This window comes from Dinoponera quadriceps, unplaced genomic scaffold, assembly GCF_001313825.1.
Source record: "Dinoponera quadriceps isolate SergipeBrazil2010 unplaced genomic scaffold, ASM131382v1 scaffold586, whole genome shotgun sequence".
In the NCBI taxonomy this organism is placed as follows: domain Eukaryota; kingdom Metazoa; phylum Arthropoda; class Insecta; order Hymenoptera; family Formicidae; genus Dinoponera; species Dinoponera quadriceps.
This window is the reverse complement of record NW_014554764.1, coordinates 2,718,440-2,732,370: the sequence shown is the minus strand read 5'-3', so window position 1 is coordinate 2,732,370 and position 13,931 is coordinate 2,718,440. Positions and strand designations below refer to the sequence as shown.

Below are 13,931 nucleotides of genomic sequence, written 5' to 3'. Positions count from 1 at the left end.
GCGAGTATCGCGAGCAAAACGTGGATTTACGTAAATTTCAATTTGACAGAGGGATGCTTCTTCTCAAAGTCGTTCTTGTCAAACAACTTGATTCAGCGATGCATACATACGCAAATACACGTGAAACGGGAAACGAATAAGACGCAATTTGCCTAATTGAGCCGTACTCGTACGACTCGAACGAATGCATCTCCGATAACTCCATGTCTTTCTTCTTCTTCGTTCGATCATGCGCAGATTAACGGCAAAACAGTACACTGTTACAGCCAAATGTAAAATAATGTCCGGGAATTTGAGATGCGCGGGACGAGCGGTTGTTTCGTTCGTTTTATCGGCGTTCATTTTACATTCGCTCTTACGAGACTCGCTCGGAGGGATTCAAGTTCCACAAGGGTTCTCCAACTAGCAAAGGGACCCGGCTCTCTGCCGGTGCTCGTGGGAATTCAACTCGCGGCACGTCTCAAAATCGATCGATCATCCTCGTCGACTCGCCGGCGATGTCACGTTGTTGCAATCGGCCACCGATACCGGAAAAGGAGCCCCGATGAGAAACCGCGCAACAAACTTGAGGGGGAATGCAAGCGACAGCGACGGCGGGTGAGTTCTGTAATTATTAAACTTCGTTCCGAACCGCGAGGGTGAATCTCGAATATTTACAAGAAGAATCGCGTCTTTCGCCCATCGCGAGCATGAAACTTTCACGCTTTCATGTAGCGGCTCTTGAATAATCACGATCACTCAGCAGGTCTCGTGAACGAGACAGCCCGTAAGAACGCATGCGAAAAGTAAGTCGGCCCGAGACTTATCGATAAATCATCATAGGCATCGACGCTATCTGATTCCGTAATAAAAAAGGAGAGGGAAGAGAGAGAAAGGTAGGAAAGAGAAGGACAAGTAGAAGAGGAAGGATAAGAAGAGAGGAAAAAATTGAAACGCCAGATAGCATAAATGCCACGATCGATGGCAGTGCAGCGAGCGAAACGCGCTTCGAAGAAGGTCAGTGACGGAAGAGCGAAACGGCATTCGCGGACGGAAGGGAGGATACCGTTGCGACCAGATCGTATGTTACTTCGCTCTCGCAACTGACAATTAATTGCTATATATGTGTCTAATGGCGGTCCGCAAATGTCGCTACTTTGCGCGCGCATTTTCCGACAAAAGAACCATTCCTCAAGCGTCCACTTTATCATAAAGCTTTTTTCGAGAGGAGAAAAGGGGACAAAGTAGATAGATAGATAGATAGATTTTATCATTCTGAAGGTAAAATTCCCTAGAGTGTACAATGAATATATATGAATATTCAAATATGAGTTCATAATTAGTATATTGAAAGGAAAATAGTGCTGCATTCAAACAACTATTTGCTGAGGATTATTAGAGTAATCATTTTATTTGAAATATTTGACGTAAATATTACTTGAATGTAATACTTTTTTCAGTATGCTATTAGGGATGTGTATGATTTTAATATTCTTCTCTGAAGTCTTGAGAAAGCTATTTAAACGTCTCGGAAAAAATGATTACATATGATTATATAAAATTATATATGAGTTTTTCGTCCATATATGTGATTACGGTACATCACGAAATATTACAACACACATAATAATTTCAATGATATTCAGCCTGTGTTACAGCGTGATGCTATTAGCGAAACACTTAACAATTAACTTTTCATGTGCGGCAGGTAAACGTGTGCCGCCGGAGCTCGCGCTCCTTCTTTACACATACGTGCTCCTTTGTACTCTTTGGACCGTTTAACGTATTATTGCACATCTCGGAGGAGGAGGGGAAAAGTTATCGGGTAGAAATATATAGATATACAGTATAACGCAGAGATGTTTTACGCCGGTAGAGGAACGATGTGTATTCTCTCACTATTGTGCGAATAATTCGGCTATTGACGACGCGCTGAAAGCGTCCGCTGAAAATATTGTTGCGCAAACACCCGTTCAATCGTCGTAATTGTTTACTTCTTGACGCGTGCAATGCCGTTCGCGCAGCAAGGAAAGAAAAATAATTCAATCTCCGCTCACTGCGCGCGCGGCCACGCGGTAAGGGAAACTTCCGTCTTATGAAAGCCGCCGGAGATTTCTGCGCGCCAGACTCGTGAAATACACCGCCCGCGCTGTGGAACAATCGATCCCCCCGGCGAAAATACGGCGAAGACACGTTCCTCGTTGTCTCGACATCATTAATACGACATAGAAGCGATGGTCCCGAGTTTAAATTTGGATGCTGTTTTGATGTTTTTAAAGGATACTTTGCGCCTACCTAAGTGGTTTATGAATTAACAGAAATCCACTTTCACGATACCGACACTTGTCCTCGCTCCAAAATTTCAATTCGGGATAATAGCGATCTTTAAATTATACCAAATACAATGCACCACATTAAAAATTATTCACTTGGATACGCGTGATTTACGTAATTCGCGTAATCCGCGTAGTTCCTTGGTACGAATTAACCGCAGATTATCAATCGCGTGCAATTAGGGAGCGAGACTCGCGGCGGACATCGCGTGTCCGATTTACGACGCCGTGAATCGCCAGCGAAATCACGAGCAGGTGATAAACGGTACACGTGTATCCACACGAGTGCCCTCTCCGTAAGGCACATTATAAAATTTTGGAACTATGTTCTTTTTTGTCCCGATTCTTTTTTTCTTCGAAACTTTTAATTCGAAGCCGCGTTCTTCTCTGATCGCAAAAGTTAGTTGGATCAACGAATTTATCAGCGAATCGTATTATAGGTAATCCACTGTAGAGTCTCTGTGCTAAGAACATGATCCGAGGTATTAATAGTTCTTAGTTTGCAAGTATAGTTCCCCAATTTTGGCCAAAGTTAATGTTACTACGTGTGTCGGGGAAGCCGAGAGAGGAAGAGGACGACATTTTCGACTTCATGTTTCGATATCTCGCGCGTGGATCGCGATGAATTGATCGTAAGAGCACAAATAATTCGACGCGGTGGAATTCCCAGAAATTCCGTCGAAAAGAGAAGTATAAAAAATGGTATAAAAACGGAGGATATACGAAAGAAACAAAGAGTGGGAAAGCAAGAAAAAGGAGAAAAGGGAGGGAGAGAAAGAGAGAGAGAGAGAGAGAAGGAAAAACTGAGGAAAAATGTGCGCTATTCGCGCACTTCGTATTGGATTTAGCGTCGATCAGGATGTAAGCGCGCGAAGAAATAGCTATGATATTTATGCTTCACGACAAAAGAATTAGCGGATTGTGGAGCCAAAAATTTAACGTACATTCGCAGAGAGGAGGAGAGAGAGAGATACCTGGTCTATATAATGAGCGCGCGATCCTGCGATATTATCTACGTACGCGCGATAAAATCGAAATCTTTTCAACGGTGAAATAAATGGATTCTTCTCTTTTCTCTATTATTATTATTCTTTTCTGAATAAAATTCTTATCTCAATAATGACAATGAGCGAAAAAAATTTTCGAATTTTACTAGACAACTATAAAATAAAACGCGAATGCGATCCTCAGATTCGAAAATCGCAAATATCGTAGAAGAGGATATGTATGAAAATGTATAGCGTGATTAAAACGATACTTAAATCACTGAAAAATATTAAACCGTTGTCTCGAGATATTCAAATTAAATATAGTATGCCCGTCCTAAACCGGTTAACACAGAGCTCAAATTTAGACTCGGATCGTCTCGGTCAATTCGCGAATTTTCCGCGAAATATGCGCGACGTCCGGCAGCGAACTGTACGTAAATCGGTCGTGAGAGCGTCTAGAGAACAAACAGGAGCGTGGGAAGAACAATAGGTATCGCAGCTGCTGAAGCCGCTAATATGCAGCGCAGAGAGAAAGAGGGAGAGAGAGAGAAGAAGAGAAACGGTCGTAAGAATAGCAGAGAAAACGCAGTGGTGGGAAAGTAAGAAATCTCGCAGACGTCCCTCGCGTCCGCAATCGAATCAGCACCGCGAGACGCGGTTCCTCAGCCGACCTTTTGTTCGGGCGTAATTTATCAGAGAATACTTTAAAAGGTCGGCCGGGTCGATCCGTCGCCATTTAAAACAAGACCGAACATAGAGCCGGTTCCGTAGCCGGAGACTGCAACTTATTCGACGGTAACCCGGCTGAGTGTGTATATGTGTGTGGGTGAGTGGGTAAGTGAATGAATGTGTGAGTATGCCGGACGTTTAGCAAAGCTGGCACGTACTCCTTCTCCTTCGTAACACGTCGAATTTATTGCTGAGATCATCGGGTACACAAAGAGACCGTTACACGTGAACCATTATTCGGCGGGTATCGCCGGAGAAAAATGCTAAGCATCGTTGCTCTCCCCTCCCCCCCTCCTCCCGTTATTCGCGTTCCCAATTCCGCGGAGCGATGTCGGTGGAATTCGGCGCGGATACGCCCTTTTTCTTAATATATACGTGAATATTAACGCGCCGGAGAACTTTCTCCGACGTCCGTCGGGGAAAACTTCGCGAGCTCTGTAAATTTCCCGGCGAAATAATTGAAAGAGTTATGACGCGTCGTATTTACGAATACTTATGAATATTGCAGCCACATATACCCGCACCCCCCTCTCGAATTAGGGCGTCGTTTCTTAATCTAAGTAGGTAACAGTGCAACTTTGCGATGAGACTACGTCAACTTAACTTCCGCGAGAACTTCGCTTTCCTAAGCGCATTAATGCAGATTACTTGGAAGATGCTGACATCCTTGCAGTGATTTGAAAACCTATACCTAATCGGATGAGCCGGTGGACGAAGAAGTATGAGATGCTCGGAGTACGTCCAATGCTGTCAGTGGCTTCGCAACAGGATCAATCGATTGATTCGCGAATTCACGCAAAATTACGACAAGTTTGTTATTGCGACAATAATGATCATTTAATATTTTACTGATCGGAAACCAATATGTACTTTTTATTTGGATATTTAGAGACCTAATCTGTGCAACAAGAATAACCTGGGACCTGTCTTATTCATAGTATAAGTAAAAACTCATTGAGTTACAAAACGATCCCAGGTGATCGTTTACGTTACAAAATTCGTCAAGCATGGTAAGAGTTCGTATTAAGTTCGTATTGAATTTCAATATAAATTGCCGGCTGGCGACTAACAGCTTTTAAGTAGCCTCGCGGTGCTTTAATCATCGCGAAGCCGTCGCGATTTTCTATGGATTTATTTTAATGGCATTCGATTAATGAGCACGCCCGTGCATCCGCCAAATGATCCATAGGTCAAATTTTCATCCGTGCCGTTGCCGGGGTCGCGCCAGTTCGATGAATTTGAATTGTCGTCACCGTTGTTCTCATGGTTGTCGTTTAATATGGATCCTTTCACAGACGCGCGCACTTATGATGGAAATTGAACGGTCGGCTCAACCGATCCTCCGACCCTTGTACCGAATCATTTACATAGGAAGACGGATAGGAGGACGGATCGTTGATCGTGTCAACCGCGTTATTCGGACGCGGCATGTGAAATCGATTAAAGGAGGCCCGTGTGATGTTGGTTATCGGTAGTTATGCATCATTCAGGGGGGCGGAAAAAGCACGAAGTCAAGCCGCCGCGCGCGCGCGCATACCTCGAGCGGAGAATATACTGTGTGATGTCACAGTTGATCTTTATATTTTATTCAGTCCCGCGATTTAAACTAGTATAGTATGACTCTGGAACTAAATAAATTTCTAAATATATGTGTTGTTTCTCTTTCCCGTCGTAGATTTATGAAACGCGCTCTTCATAAAAAGGTCTATCTAAGCATCGTACGTGTAAGAGTGTGCGTGTGCGCGTGTATCTTCGAGTTTATTTATTTTTTATATAAATTTCCCCCATCGCGTCCGTTCCTTCTCCTATCTCTCTGTTCTCCCTCCCTCCCCACCCCTCGCTCTCTCTCTCATAGTTTAAGTACGTATTATGATACTGCGCTACTATGCGCTGCATTAAGTATTTAACATCCTTTATGCTTCGAGGTCTGTGCTATGTTCCATCAGTCGATAATTTTAGAGATATTACGCAGAAATCGAGAAGAAGTTTATATGCAAAGCAGAATAAAAGAGTAAAAAAAAGGGAAGAAGATTTTTAAGACGGCAAATACCGAGCAAGCAGCTTTCATTAGAAAGATCATTAGCATTCCGTCTATTGAACAACCGTAGAAGAGGAGAAAGAGAGAGAAGAGAAAAAAAGAGAAAAGGTCATTTTTCAAGCGAGGTTTTAAAAATACGATTTGTGACGTAGCAAAAGAAAATGGTCACGTTTCCCGCGTGCCTAACCGGAAATTAGGGATTCATGCGTGAGATTAATTCTTACTCGGAAATGTGACTGACAAATGCAACGCTATTATATTGCGATTCGAAATGTCTCGCTTTCCTTTTCTTTTCGTCCCTTTTCAGCTGACGCTCAGAAAACTAATTAACTAACGTGTAACAAGCCACACATAAGCAAAAGGAGATACTAATTAATCGTAACATACACGGCCAACGCTTTTATTGATTTCCACGTGAGCGTACGAGCATTGTTAATTACCGTAAAAATTCACACTGTCAGTAATAAATATTACTTTCTGTTTCCCGTCCCTCCTCTTTCTCTCTTTCTCTCTCTCTTTCTTTCCCGTTTTCCTAGTTCATATATTATATGAAATCTTCGAAAAGTTCATCAACTATTTACCACAAATCCGGAAAATAAAATTTTATTCCGTCAGAAGAAACGACGTATCAACTTATATACTCACAAACGTGGCCTTTTTCTTCTTTCTTTTCACCGACCACTTCCAAGTTAAATTTGCGATAAAGAATTCACTTGTCGGCTATTCTCATCACTTACCGTTATAAATCTGTCGGTTACTGCTTGTCACGAGCCCGTGTCAAGTGTTTTTTACGATGGTGAGACGAGAAGCGAAATTTGCGAGAGCGGAAAATATCACCCCCGGTTGGTACAGCACGGGCGGCTGCCGACTGACTGCTGCGGGCTTTGAAAGCTCCCGATTCTCTAGGCGACCTCTATAACTACACCACGTGCTTGTAGTGACCATGCACTGGCGCCCCCGTGATATGCCTACGAAACGAAGCCCTTTGACCCAAAAAGAAACTAAGCTCGTCAAAAAAAAAACACACATTGCAATCGATCCATATTCGACGAGTATATCAATCGAATCATGCGCGTTGCTAGACTGCACGTTCCTCCTCTACTCTGGCGAAGATATTGCATTCTTTTGGCCCTCTTTGACTTCGCTTTCTCCTGTAATCTTTCATAGGATTTGCACACACACACACACACACTCATGCGACTCTCCAACAATTTATCTCGAAAAATGGAAAATCATTTATGTTGCATCGTGCGGATTGTACGTATTGGGAGCCTGCGAAAGTTCGTCGGATTCTTTTTAATCATTTTTCTCTTAATAATGAATAACAAAACTGTACACACCATGTTCAATCAAAATGATACAGTTATCTGTCTTCTGTGTCGCCGTTGTTTACCATTTTCCACCACATTTCATCTCAAGTAATAGTTCGGTCCCACGTTTGTAAATTTACTCTCTCATCGTTCGAATCAGTGGAACCATCCATAATCAGATGAACTTTTGCAAGTTTCTAATACAAATTGTCTGAAACTGAACGAACGTTCTGGCCAAAATCAGGTATTTAACAGCAGCAACACAACAATAATACTAATAAAACATAATAATAGCTTTATTGATGAAAGAACCAAAAAAAGTAAGCAACAATATAAAGTGAATACAAAAAACGAAACCAATAGGCGAAGCAACAGCAAAATACGTGCTCCAACAACCTTACCTAAATAAACAATTTTCTTCTTAAAATTATGATGGGAAAAAAAGATTTTTAAAATTAATTCAATAACTAGTGTAAGTTACGCAACTGTACAACACGCTTTTCAATTACTATTTACACGTTGCTAGCTAATTTCGTTGGAAAGCTCCGTCTTACAGCGGGCGCTTGCGCGCAAAGGATGCAGAAATATTTTGCGTTATTACATCGTACGCCCAAGCTCCACTATAAATTGTGTTGTCTGCGATCCGCGTTTAATTGACGAACAAAACATAACGTTCCACATATCGTGAAATATGTGTATATACATTTACAATATTTCACAAATAACATTTTATAAATAACGAGGACGTGATGATTTTGCAACGAAGAAAATTGCACCGGTGACAATTATTTATTAGAGCGAGCACGCATGAATCGTGTATTATTACACGTACATACAAATTTACCAGACTCGATGATAAAAAATGATGACGTTGGTATTCACGTTCCACTTGCGCTTGTCAAATACGTCATGGAGGAAACGATTTCGCTGGTGACTTAATGCGCAACCAAGAACGAATATTCGACTCGCTCGTACAGACCTCAATCTGTGCTAATTCGTAATGGATTTTATCAATTCTAATTCCGCGATCCTATTACGTGGCGTGCACCTACGAGCGAGTGAGCGAGCGGGCGAGTTACGTTTCGCAATTCCCCGTTGCGTGTAATCTGTTCATTAGGGGGCTGTGTGCGCTGCTCGCTTCTTACTTCCAACATCCACGCGAGTGAAGCGCGCAGGAGCAAACTTGAGCGTAGTGTGTTCTGCGATTTCTTGAATAAGAACATAGATCTCTCCCCGAGAACAGCCGCCGTACGTTAGTTATTGACGCAAGTGATGCGCGAGAGAATCACGGTCTAAGAGGCTTCCGTCTGTTTTCACAATTTTCTTTCCAATTCACTTTGTTTTAACTCGATCAGAGATTCATTCAGAGTCAATATTTGGGCCCTACGTTAAACATTTAATTATGCAACACAATCGGAACTAAAATAACAAAGTAAATTCAATTTCAATTTTAATAATAAAATTTATTCCTATACTAAGATTGATTAAATATATCAGTAAAATATTTCGAAAATTCCCCTTTTCATTTCATAATCGGTAAGTGATCGTAAAATTAACGTGACGAAGTCATTAGAAAAGATAAGTTAAGAAGGAAAGTTACATGTCATTTTAATTTTACGCTTATTTACTCGCACATTTTTTTTCTGTGTATGCTAAGTTAGAGATGTCAATTTTGAATCTTTTTTTTTACATATTAAGCAACATTACAATTCATTTTCGTGTTTTTTTCACTATGAGAATTGTATTTATATAATTCTGCTCAGTCAATATAACGTAAACTGCAGGAAGAAGCCAGCATTTTCCTGGCAAAGTTTTCAAGTATAACATCCCTTTCGTTCAAAATTTGTCCTCTATTATCGCGCGATCTATGAAGCGAATCTCGAACGAGGGGGAAGTCGCGTACAAGTTCCAGGCACTTTGGGAAAACTTAACGCACAATTCGCCGTTTCAGAGCGCGTGCTCGAAATTTTGAACGTTTAACGGCGCGCGCGTCTGTATACAGTAGCAGCCGCGAAATGAAACGGCCGTTCGTCCTTTTTCGAAAATTACCCGCGTCGATCCTTTGCGGCGATTTGTCCTTATTCGTGACGTGGCGAATGTCCGGGACTCCGTGAGTATGGGACGGACGGCCGTTTCATTTCGAACCTACTTCATGCAAATTGATACCACGTGTAACCGCGCGAATTTAATATCTCGTGTTTGAAGTACACACGTGAATAAAACCACGCCGGCGGTTCGTGAATCGCGTTAACGTTGAGTACACACGACGAACCATTCTCGAAATTTGAATAATCGAATTCCTAGAATATCTCGTCGATGTAAAGAAGGAAGAAGGAGAGAAGGAGAGAGAGAGAGAGAAAGAGAGCGAGGAGCAATTTAGTAAATGTGAAAAATTTTTCGCGCAATCCGCGCTATCACTGAGATATCGCGTTCATATGAATATTACATTGTCTATTCCTCTTAATTAGGCATACGGCTCGGCTTGTGGCTGCGAAAGCAAATTATTCGCGTAATTATGATAGCGCCAAGTGTATATATCGGGTAGAAGATAGATCTTCTTTCACGTCACGTTCCCGACATAACGATAATTTAAACGCTTGCAGAGGCGACTCGGCGCGCGCGCGCGCACACAAGTCTAGTCATATTTTCCTCATTACGAAACTCGCGACTGAGTTTAAATTCAAAGGATACTCGCCAGTCAAGTGGATCAGGCGACGTCAAGTAGCGAGGCCGAATTGACGTGAACGATTCCGGCGATTTCATCAAAGTTGTCGAAGGGTAATAAAAAAGAAAATGTACTGAAGAGAGGTCACATAGCCGACTAATGCTGAAACGTATATTTATCTTTGGTTGACTTTAGAGATTTTAACAAAAATGGAAAAGAGAAGAAAGTAATGCTGATGTGTAAAACGGATTTAAGATGTCCAGAGCGGGAAAACCAACACAATTCTCAGTACCGATTGCAAAAGTGGAATATTTATTCAAATTGTCGTAACGCGAAATAAGAGCGAGAAAGAGGGAGAGAGAGACAGAGTTTGCGGCGATTCCTCGATGCGGTGGTTTCATGAAAATTAAACGGACTCTCTGTAAAATCCGAAGAAAACGGAATATGAAACGAGCTGGAGAGCGTTGTTTGCAAAATGACAAGGAGTTAAGCTGTATGTATATCAGATATCTGGTCGGACATTTTTCTCATTGTACACGTCCATTTTTGTATTATAACTGTTGGCTTTGAAAAAAATCGGCAACTTAATCTCATGAAACAGTAATATACATGGTAAACATATACACGGGATAAAAGATTAGCCGCAGTAGATGTTCATATGTTGCAACAAATTTAGCTATTGCAGCTAATCTTTTTCTTCTCGTGTACATTTATTATTACTGTTGCAATTAATATGATTAATTGCTGATTCTTTTTCAAAACCGATAGTCATAATACAAACATAATACGCCTATGCGCCGAAACACCCTAACCGGGAGCGGAAGGCATTACTAAAGTTCTGTATATAAAATATTCCACTTCGCACAATCTGGGCGAAGTCGCCTCGCCGTAGCGGCGATTACGGGAGGATTTTCCGACGCGTCGACACGGGATGAAGGACGAGACGACGACGCTCGTTCGACAGTCGACTTCGCGAGGGCACGAAGGGCCGACGATGCAGTGGCAAAAGACGGGGGAGCGGGGGAAAAATAATGAAAGCCCAGCGCGAACGCGCGCAGCATCGGATCCATATATACGTGCGCCGCTATAACTTAGAGCAAAAGGCAGTAGTTAGCAGCGGCAGTATTTCCCTGTCACTGGCAGTGACCCATATGGGCTGTTCATGTTGGATACGCGCACGTATAAACCCGCCATAAGCACTAGACGCGCGCGGCGGGCACGTGTACAGGAGAGGAGGAGGCCATACACGCGTTCTCTCTCTATTCGAATCCACGCGGTGCGGACGTCCGCCTGCACCGGATGAGAGGGAAGGCCCGGTCGCAACTGACGAAAGGTTATTCGATCGGATCGCGATTAGATGATCGTGCGAGCGAACCGCGCGGAGGCAAGTCGATGACGGCAACGGCTCGCATTAGGACTTTCGCACACAAATCGCTGCGAACGCAAGACGTCAATTTAACACTAACTCGGCACATTTAAGCATGTTTTTTTAAGTTTGTGTACACTGGAAGAAAATAGAACTGACGGTAAATCTAACCGCAAGCTTCTATTAAGCTACTTCTGTAATTAGGATTTGACTGAAATTCTAGTTGGCTTAGTCTGAATCCCAGTTGCACTTCTATCTTCTGTTAGACACAATCCTGAAGCAATATCCTGATTGATTCTTCAGCTTGAATTTACGTCTTACGTTTACAGTTCCGGCAATTTGTGTGCGAATGCACTTACCTTACATTTACAATGCATTACGCAATCGTGGTCACCTCGCTTTCACATACGATTCATTACGTCGTGATTACGCCACGATACACTTTTTTTTCCGGCGACGACACTCACGCATAATCACCGTTCATTTCAAATTTAAATCGCCCATCATTAATTGCGAGACCAGTCGTTCACGGACGCAGACTGCGCCGGCGCTGATTATGCGTTGAAAGGAAGAAATTAAATTGACAAAATCGGCGATCATCCTCGTTCAGAAAAATATCATATTCACTGAACAAATTATGCGCAACGATACTTTGTGTTGATAGACCAAACGTTGCTGACCAAATCAGTTAAATCAATTGATAACTTACTATAGCAACAATGCGATTTATCTAACGAGCTAAATATTGTGCCCGAAAAAAATTTGGTTCGTTTAAACAAAATTTCGTTGATTCCATCAACTTTATCTTTCAGCGTGCGCCGCAGGTTGACGATGGAACGACAACGATGACGACGAAAACGAAAAAGAGATAAAAGCAGAATGGAAAAAAAAAAGGGAAAACCATTCTCGCGCGGCGATCGAACATCACCAGCTCTATTCGAGCAATCGAAAGTGGTGACGTATTGAATCCGGTTTCTCGATGGAGGCATTAATAACAAACTCTCGCGCGCACATCAAAGCGGCGCTCGACAACGGATATTCTCCGGGTTAGAGCGGCGATAAAACGAACGTGGTCATCGAAATCGGATAATTTATCTATCCGCCGCGTAGTATTGACATAAAAAAGAGGGCGGTACGAAGGGAAGGAGGAGAAGGAAAAAGAACAATTTTCACGGTAAATGAGTTTCCGATGGATGCAAAATAAGAGAGAGAAAGAGAGAGAGAGAGAGAGAGACGCAGAAAAGAGACGCGATTGTGGTTTTGCGTTGTTTTGGAATAGAAACCATAGGACCGACCGCAATCGGTGGCGGCGTGCGCGACGTACGGTGAGTCGTTTGCCATTTGCAGCTGTCCCCGTGCTCTTTGAACTCTCTCTGGGCACCAGCGATACTTTTTGATCTATCATCTTCGCGGCGGATGAACGGTGAGGCACGTTGAAGGATTCGTACGAATAATGCATGATACGTCGAATATCTGAGAGCCTAAATACTGTTTCATTTAGTTATTATTCCTCTTTCGTTATTTATTATTTTGTCACTTACTCGTTTATTTATTATTCATTCGTTAGTTGCTCATTATTTTATCATTCGTTTATTTATTATTATTTATTACTTAGTTTATTTATTATTTGGTTATTATCATATTTTATTATTATTTGCCGTGCGTGCTCTCTGAGGATATATGAGATCACAGATCGATCCTGCTTAGAAGGGACGCCGCTTCGTTGAATTAGTTAGTCGGTGGCTCATCTCGCTCGCTATATACCTTCGATGTCGACATGCTCTCGGGATCGTATCGATATAATAGTGGGAAAATATTAATAACGATGAATTGGCTGCGAACGAAAGTATACACGGCGGTCATATTCCAATGAATGCGCTTGCGGTTTCGCGCTCGATTTCCGTCGGCTCTGATATGCAATTGGATTTCGCGTATTTGCCCGGCGAGTGTCTACGCTCGGGCACGTTAATTAGATGTGAGAGCTTCGTTAAAAACGTCATTTGCCTTGATAATTTGAAACGTGCGCTTGACATACGTGACAAACAATATGTATTTATTCTGGGGGGTTTCAGTACTACAATCGTATACTGACTGCACGATAGTCACCGCAAATAAATTACGAGTCAATGATTAATTAATTGATCAATCAATCCGGATCGTAGCTAATTTCTACGACGCCGCGCACGCCTGTCACCTGTCGCGATTTTTTTTCCGAATATTACGCGCGCGAATATTGCATATTGTAACTCGATCGAGAAAAACTGCGTGACATCGGGTCAGGAAAGCACTACAACGGCCTGTTTTGTTGCGTTGTAGAGATTCGTTTGCGTATTTCGAACTGTGTCTTCGTTCATTGTGCAGATCGAACGTTCGTTTTTACATATTCGAACGCATGTATTATTCTGCCCACAGCCGATTCATCAGTTACGAATGAAGATAATAAACTATTTAATCGACAACATGTATGACAGCATGAATGAGCCACAATAGGTATCGGTCGATTTTAACAACGTCCGATAACC

At 42.3% G+C, this 13,931-nt stretch overlaps 1 protein-coding gene across 1 annotated transcript in view; it reads right to left on the bottom strand.

The window, feature by feature from the left end:
• Positions 1-6,893, bottom strand: part of LOC106741667 (hemicentin-1-like) — a 32,147-nt gene extending 25,254 nt beyond the window's left edge. Inside the window, exon 1 of the mRNA XM_014613901.1 lies at positions 6,806-6,893. The gene's annotated coding sequence lies outside the window, so the exon portion shown is untranslated. The remainder of the gene's footprint in view (positions 1-6,805) is intronic.
• Positions 6,894-13,931: the final 7,038 nt, after the last annotated feature.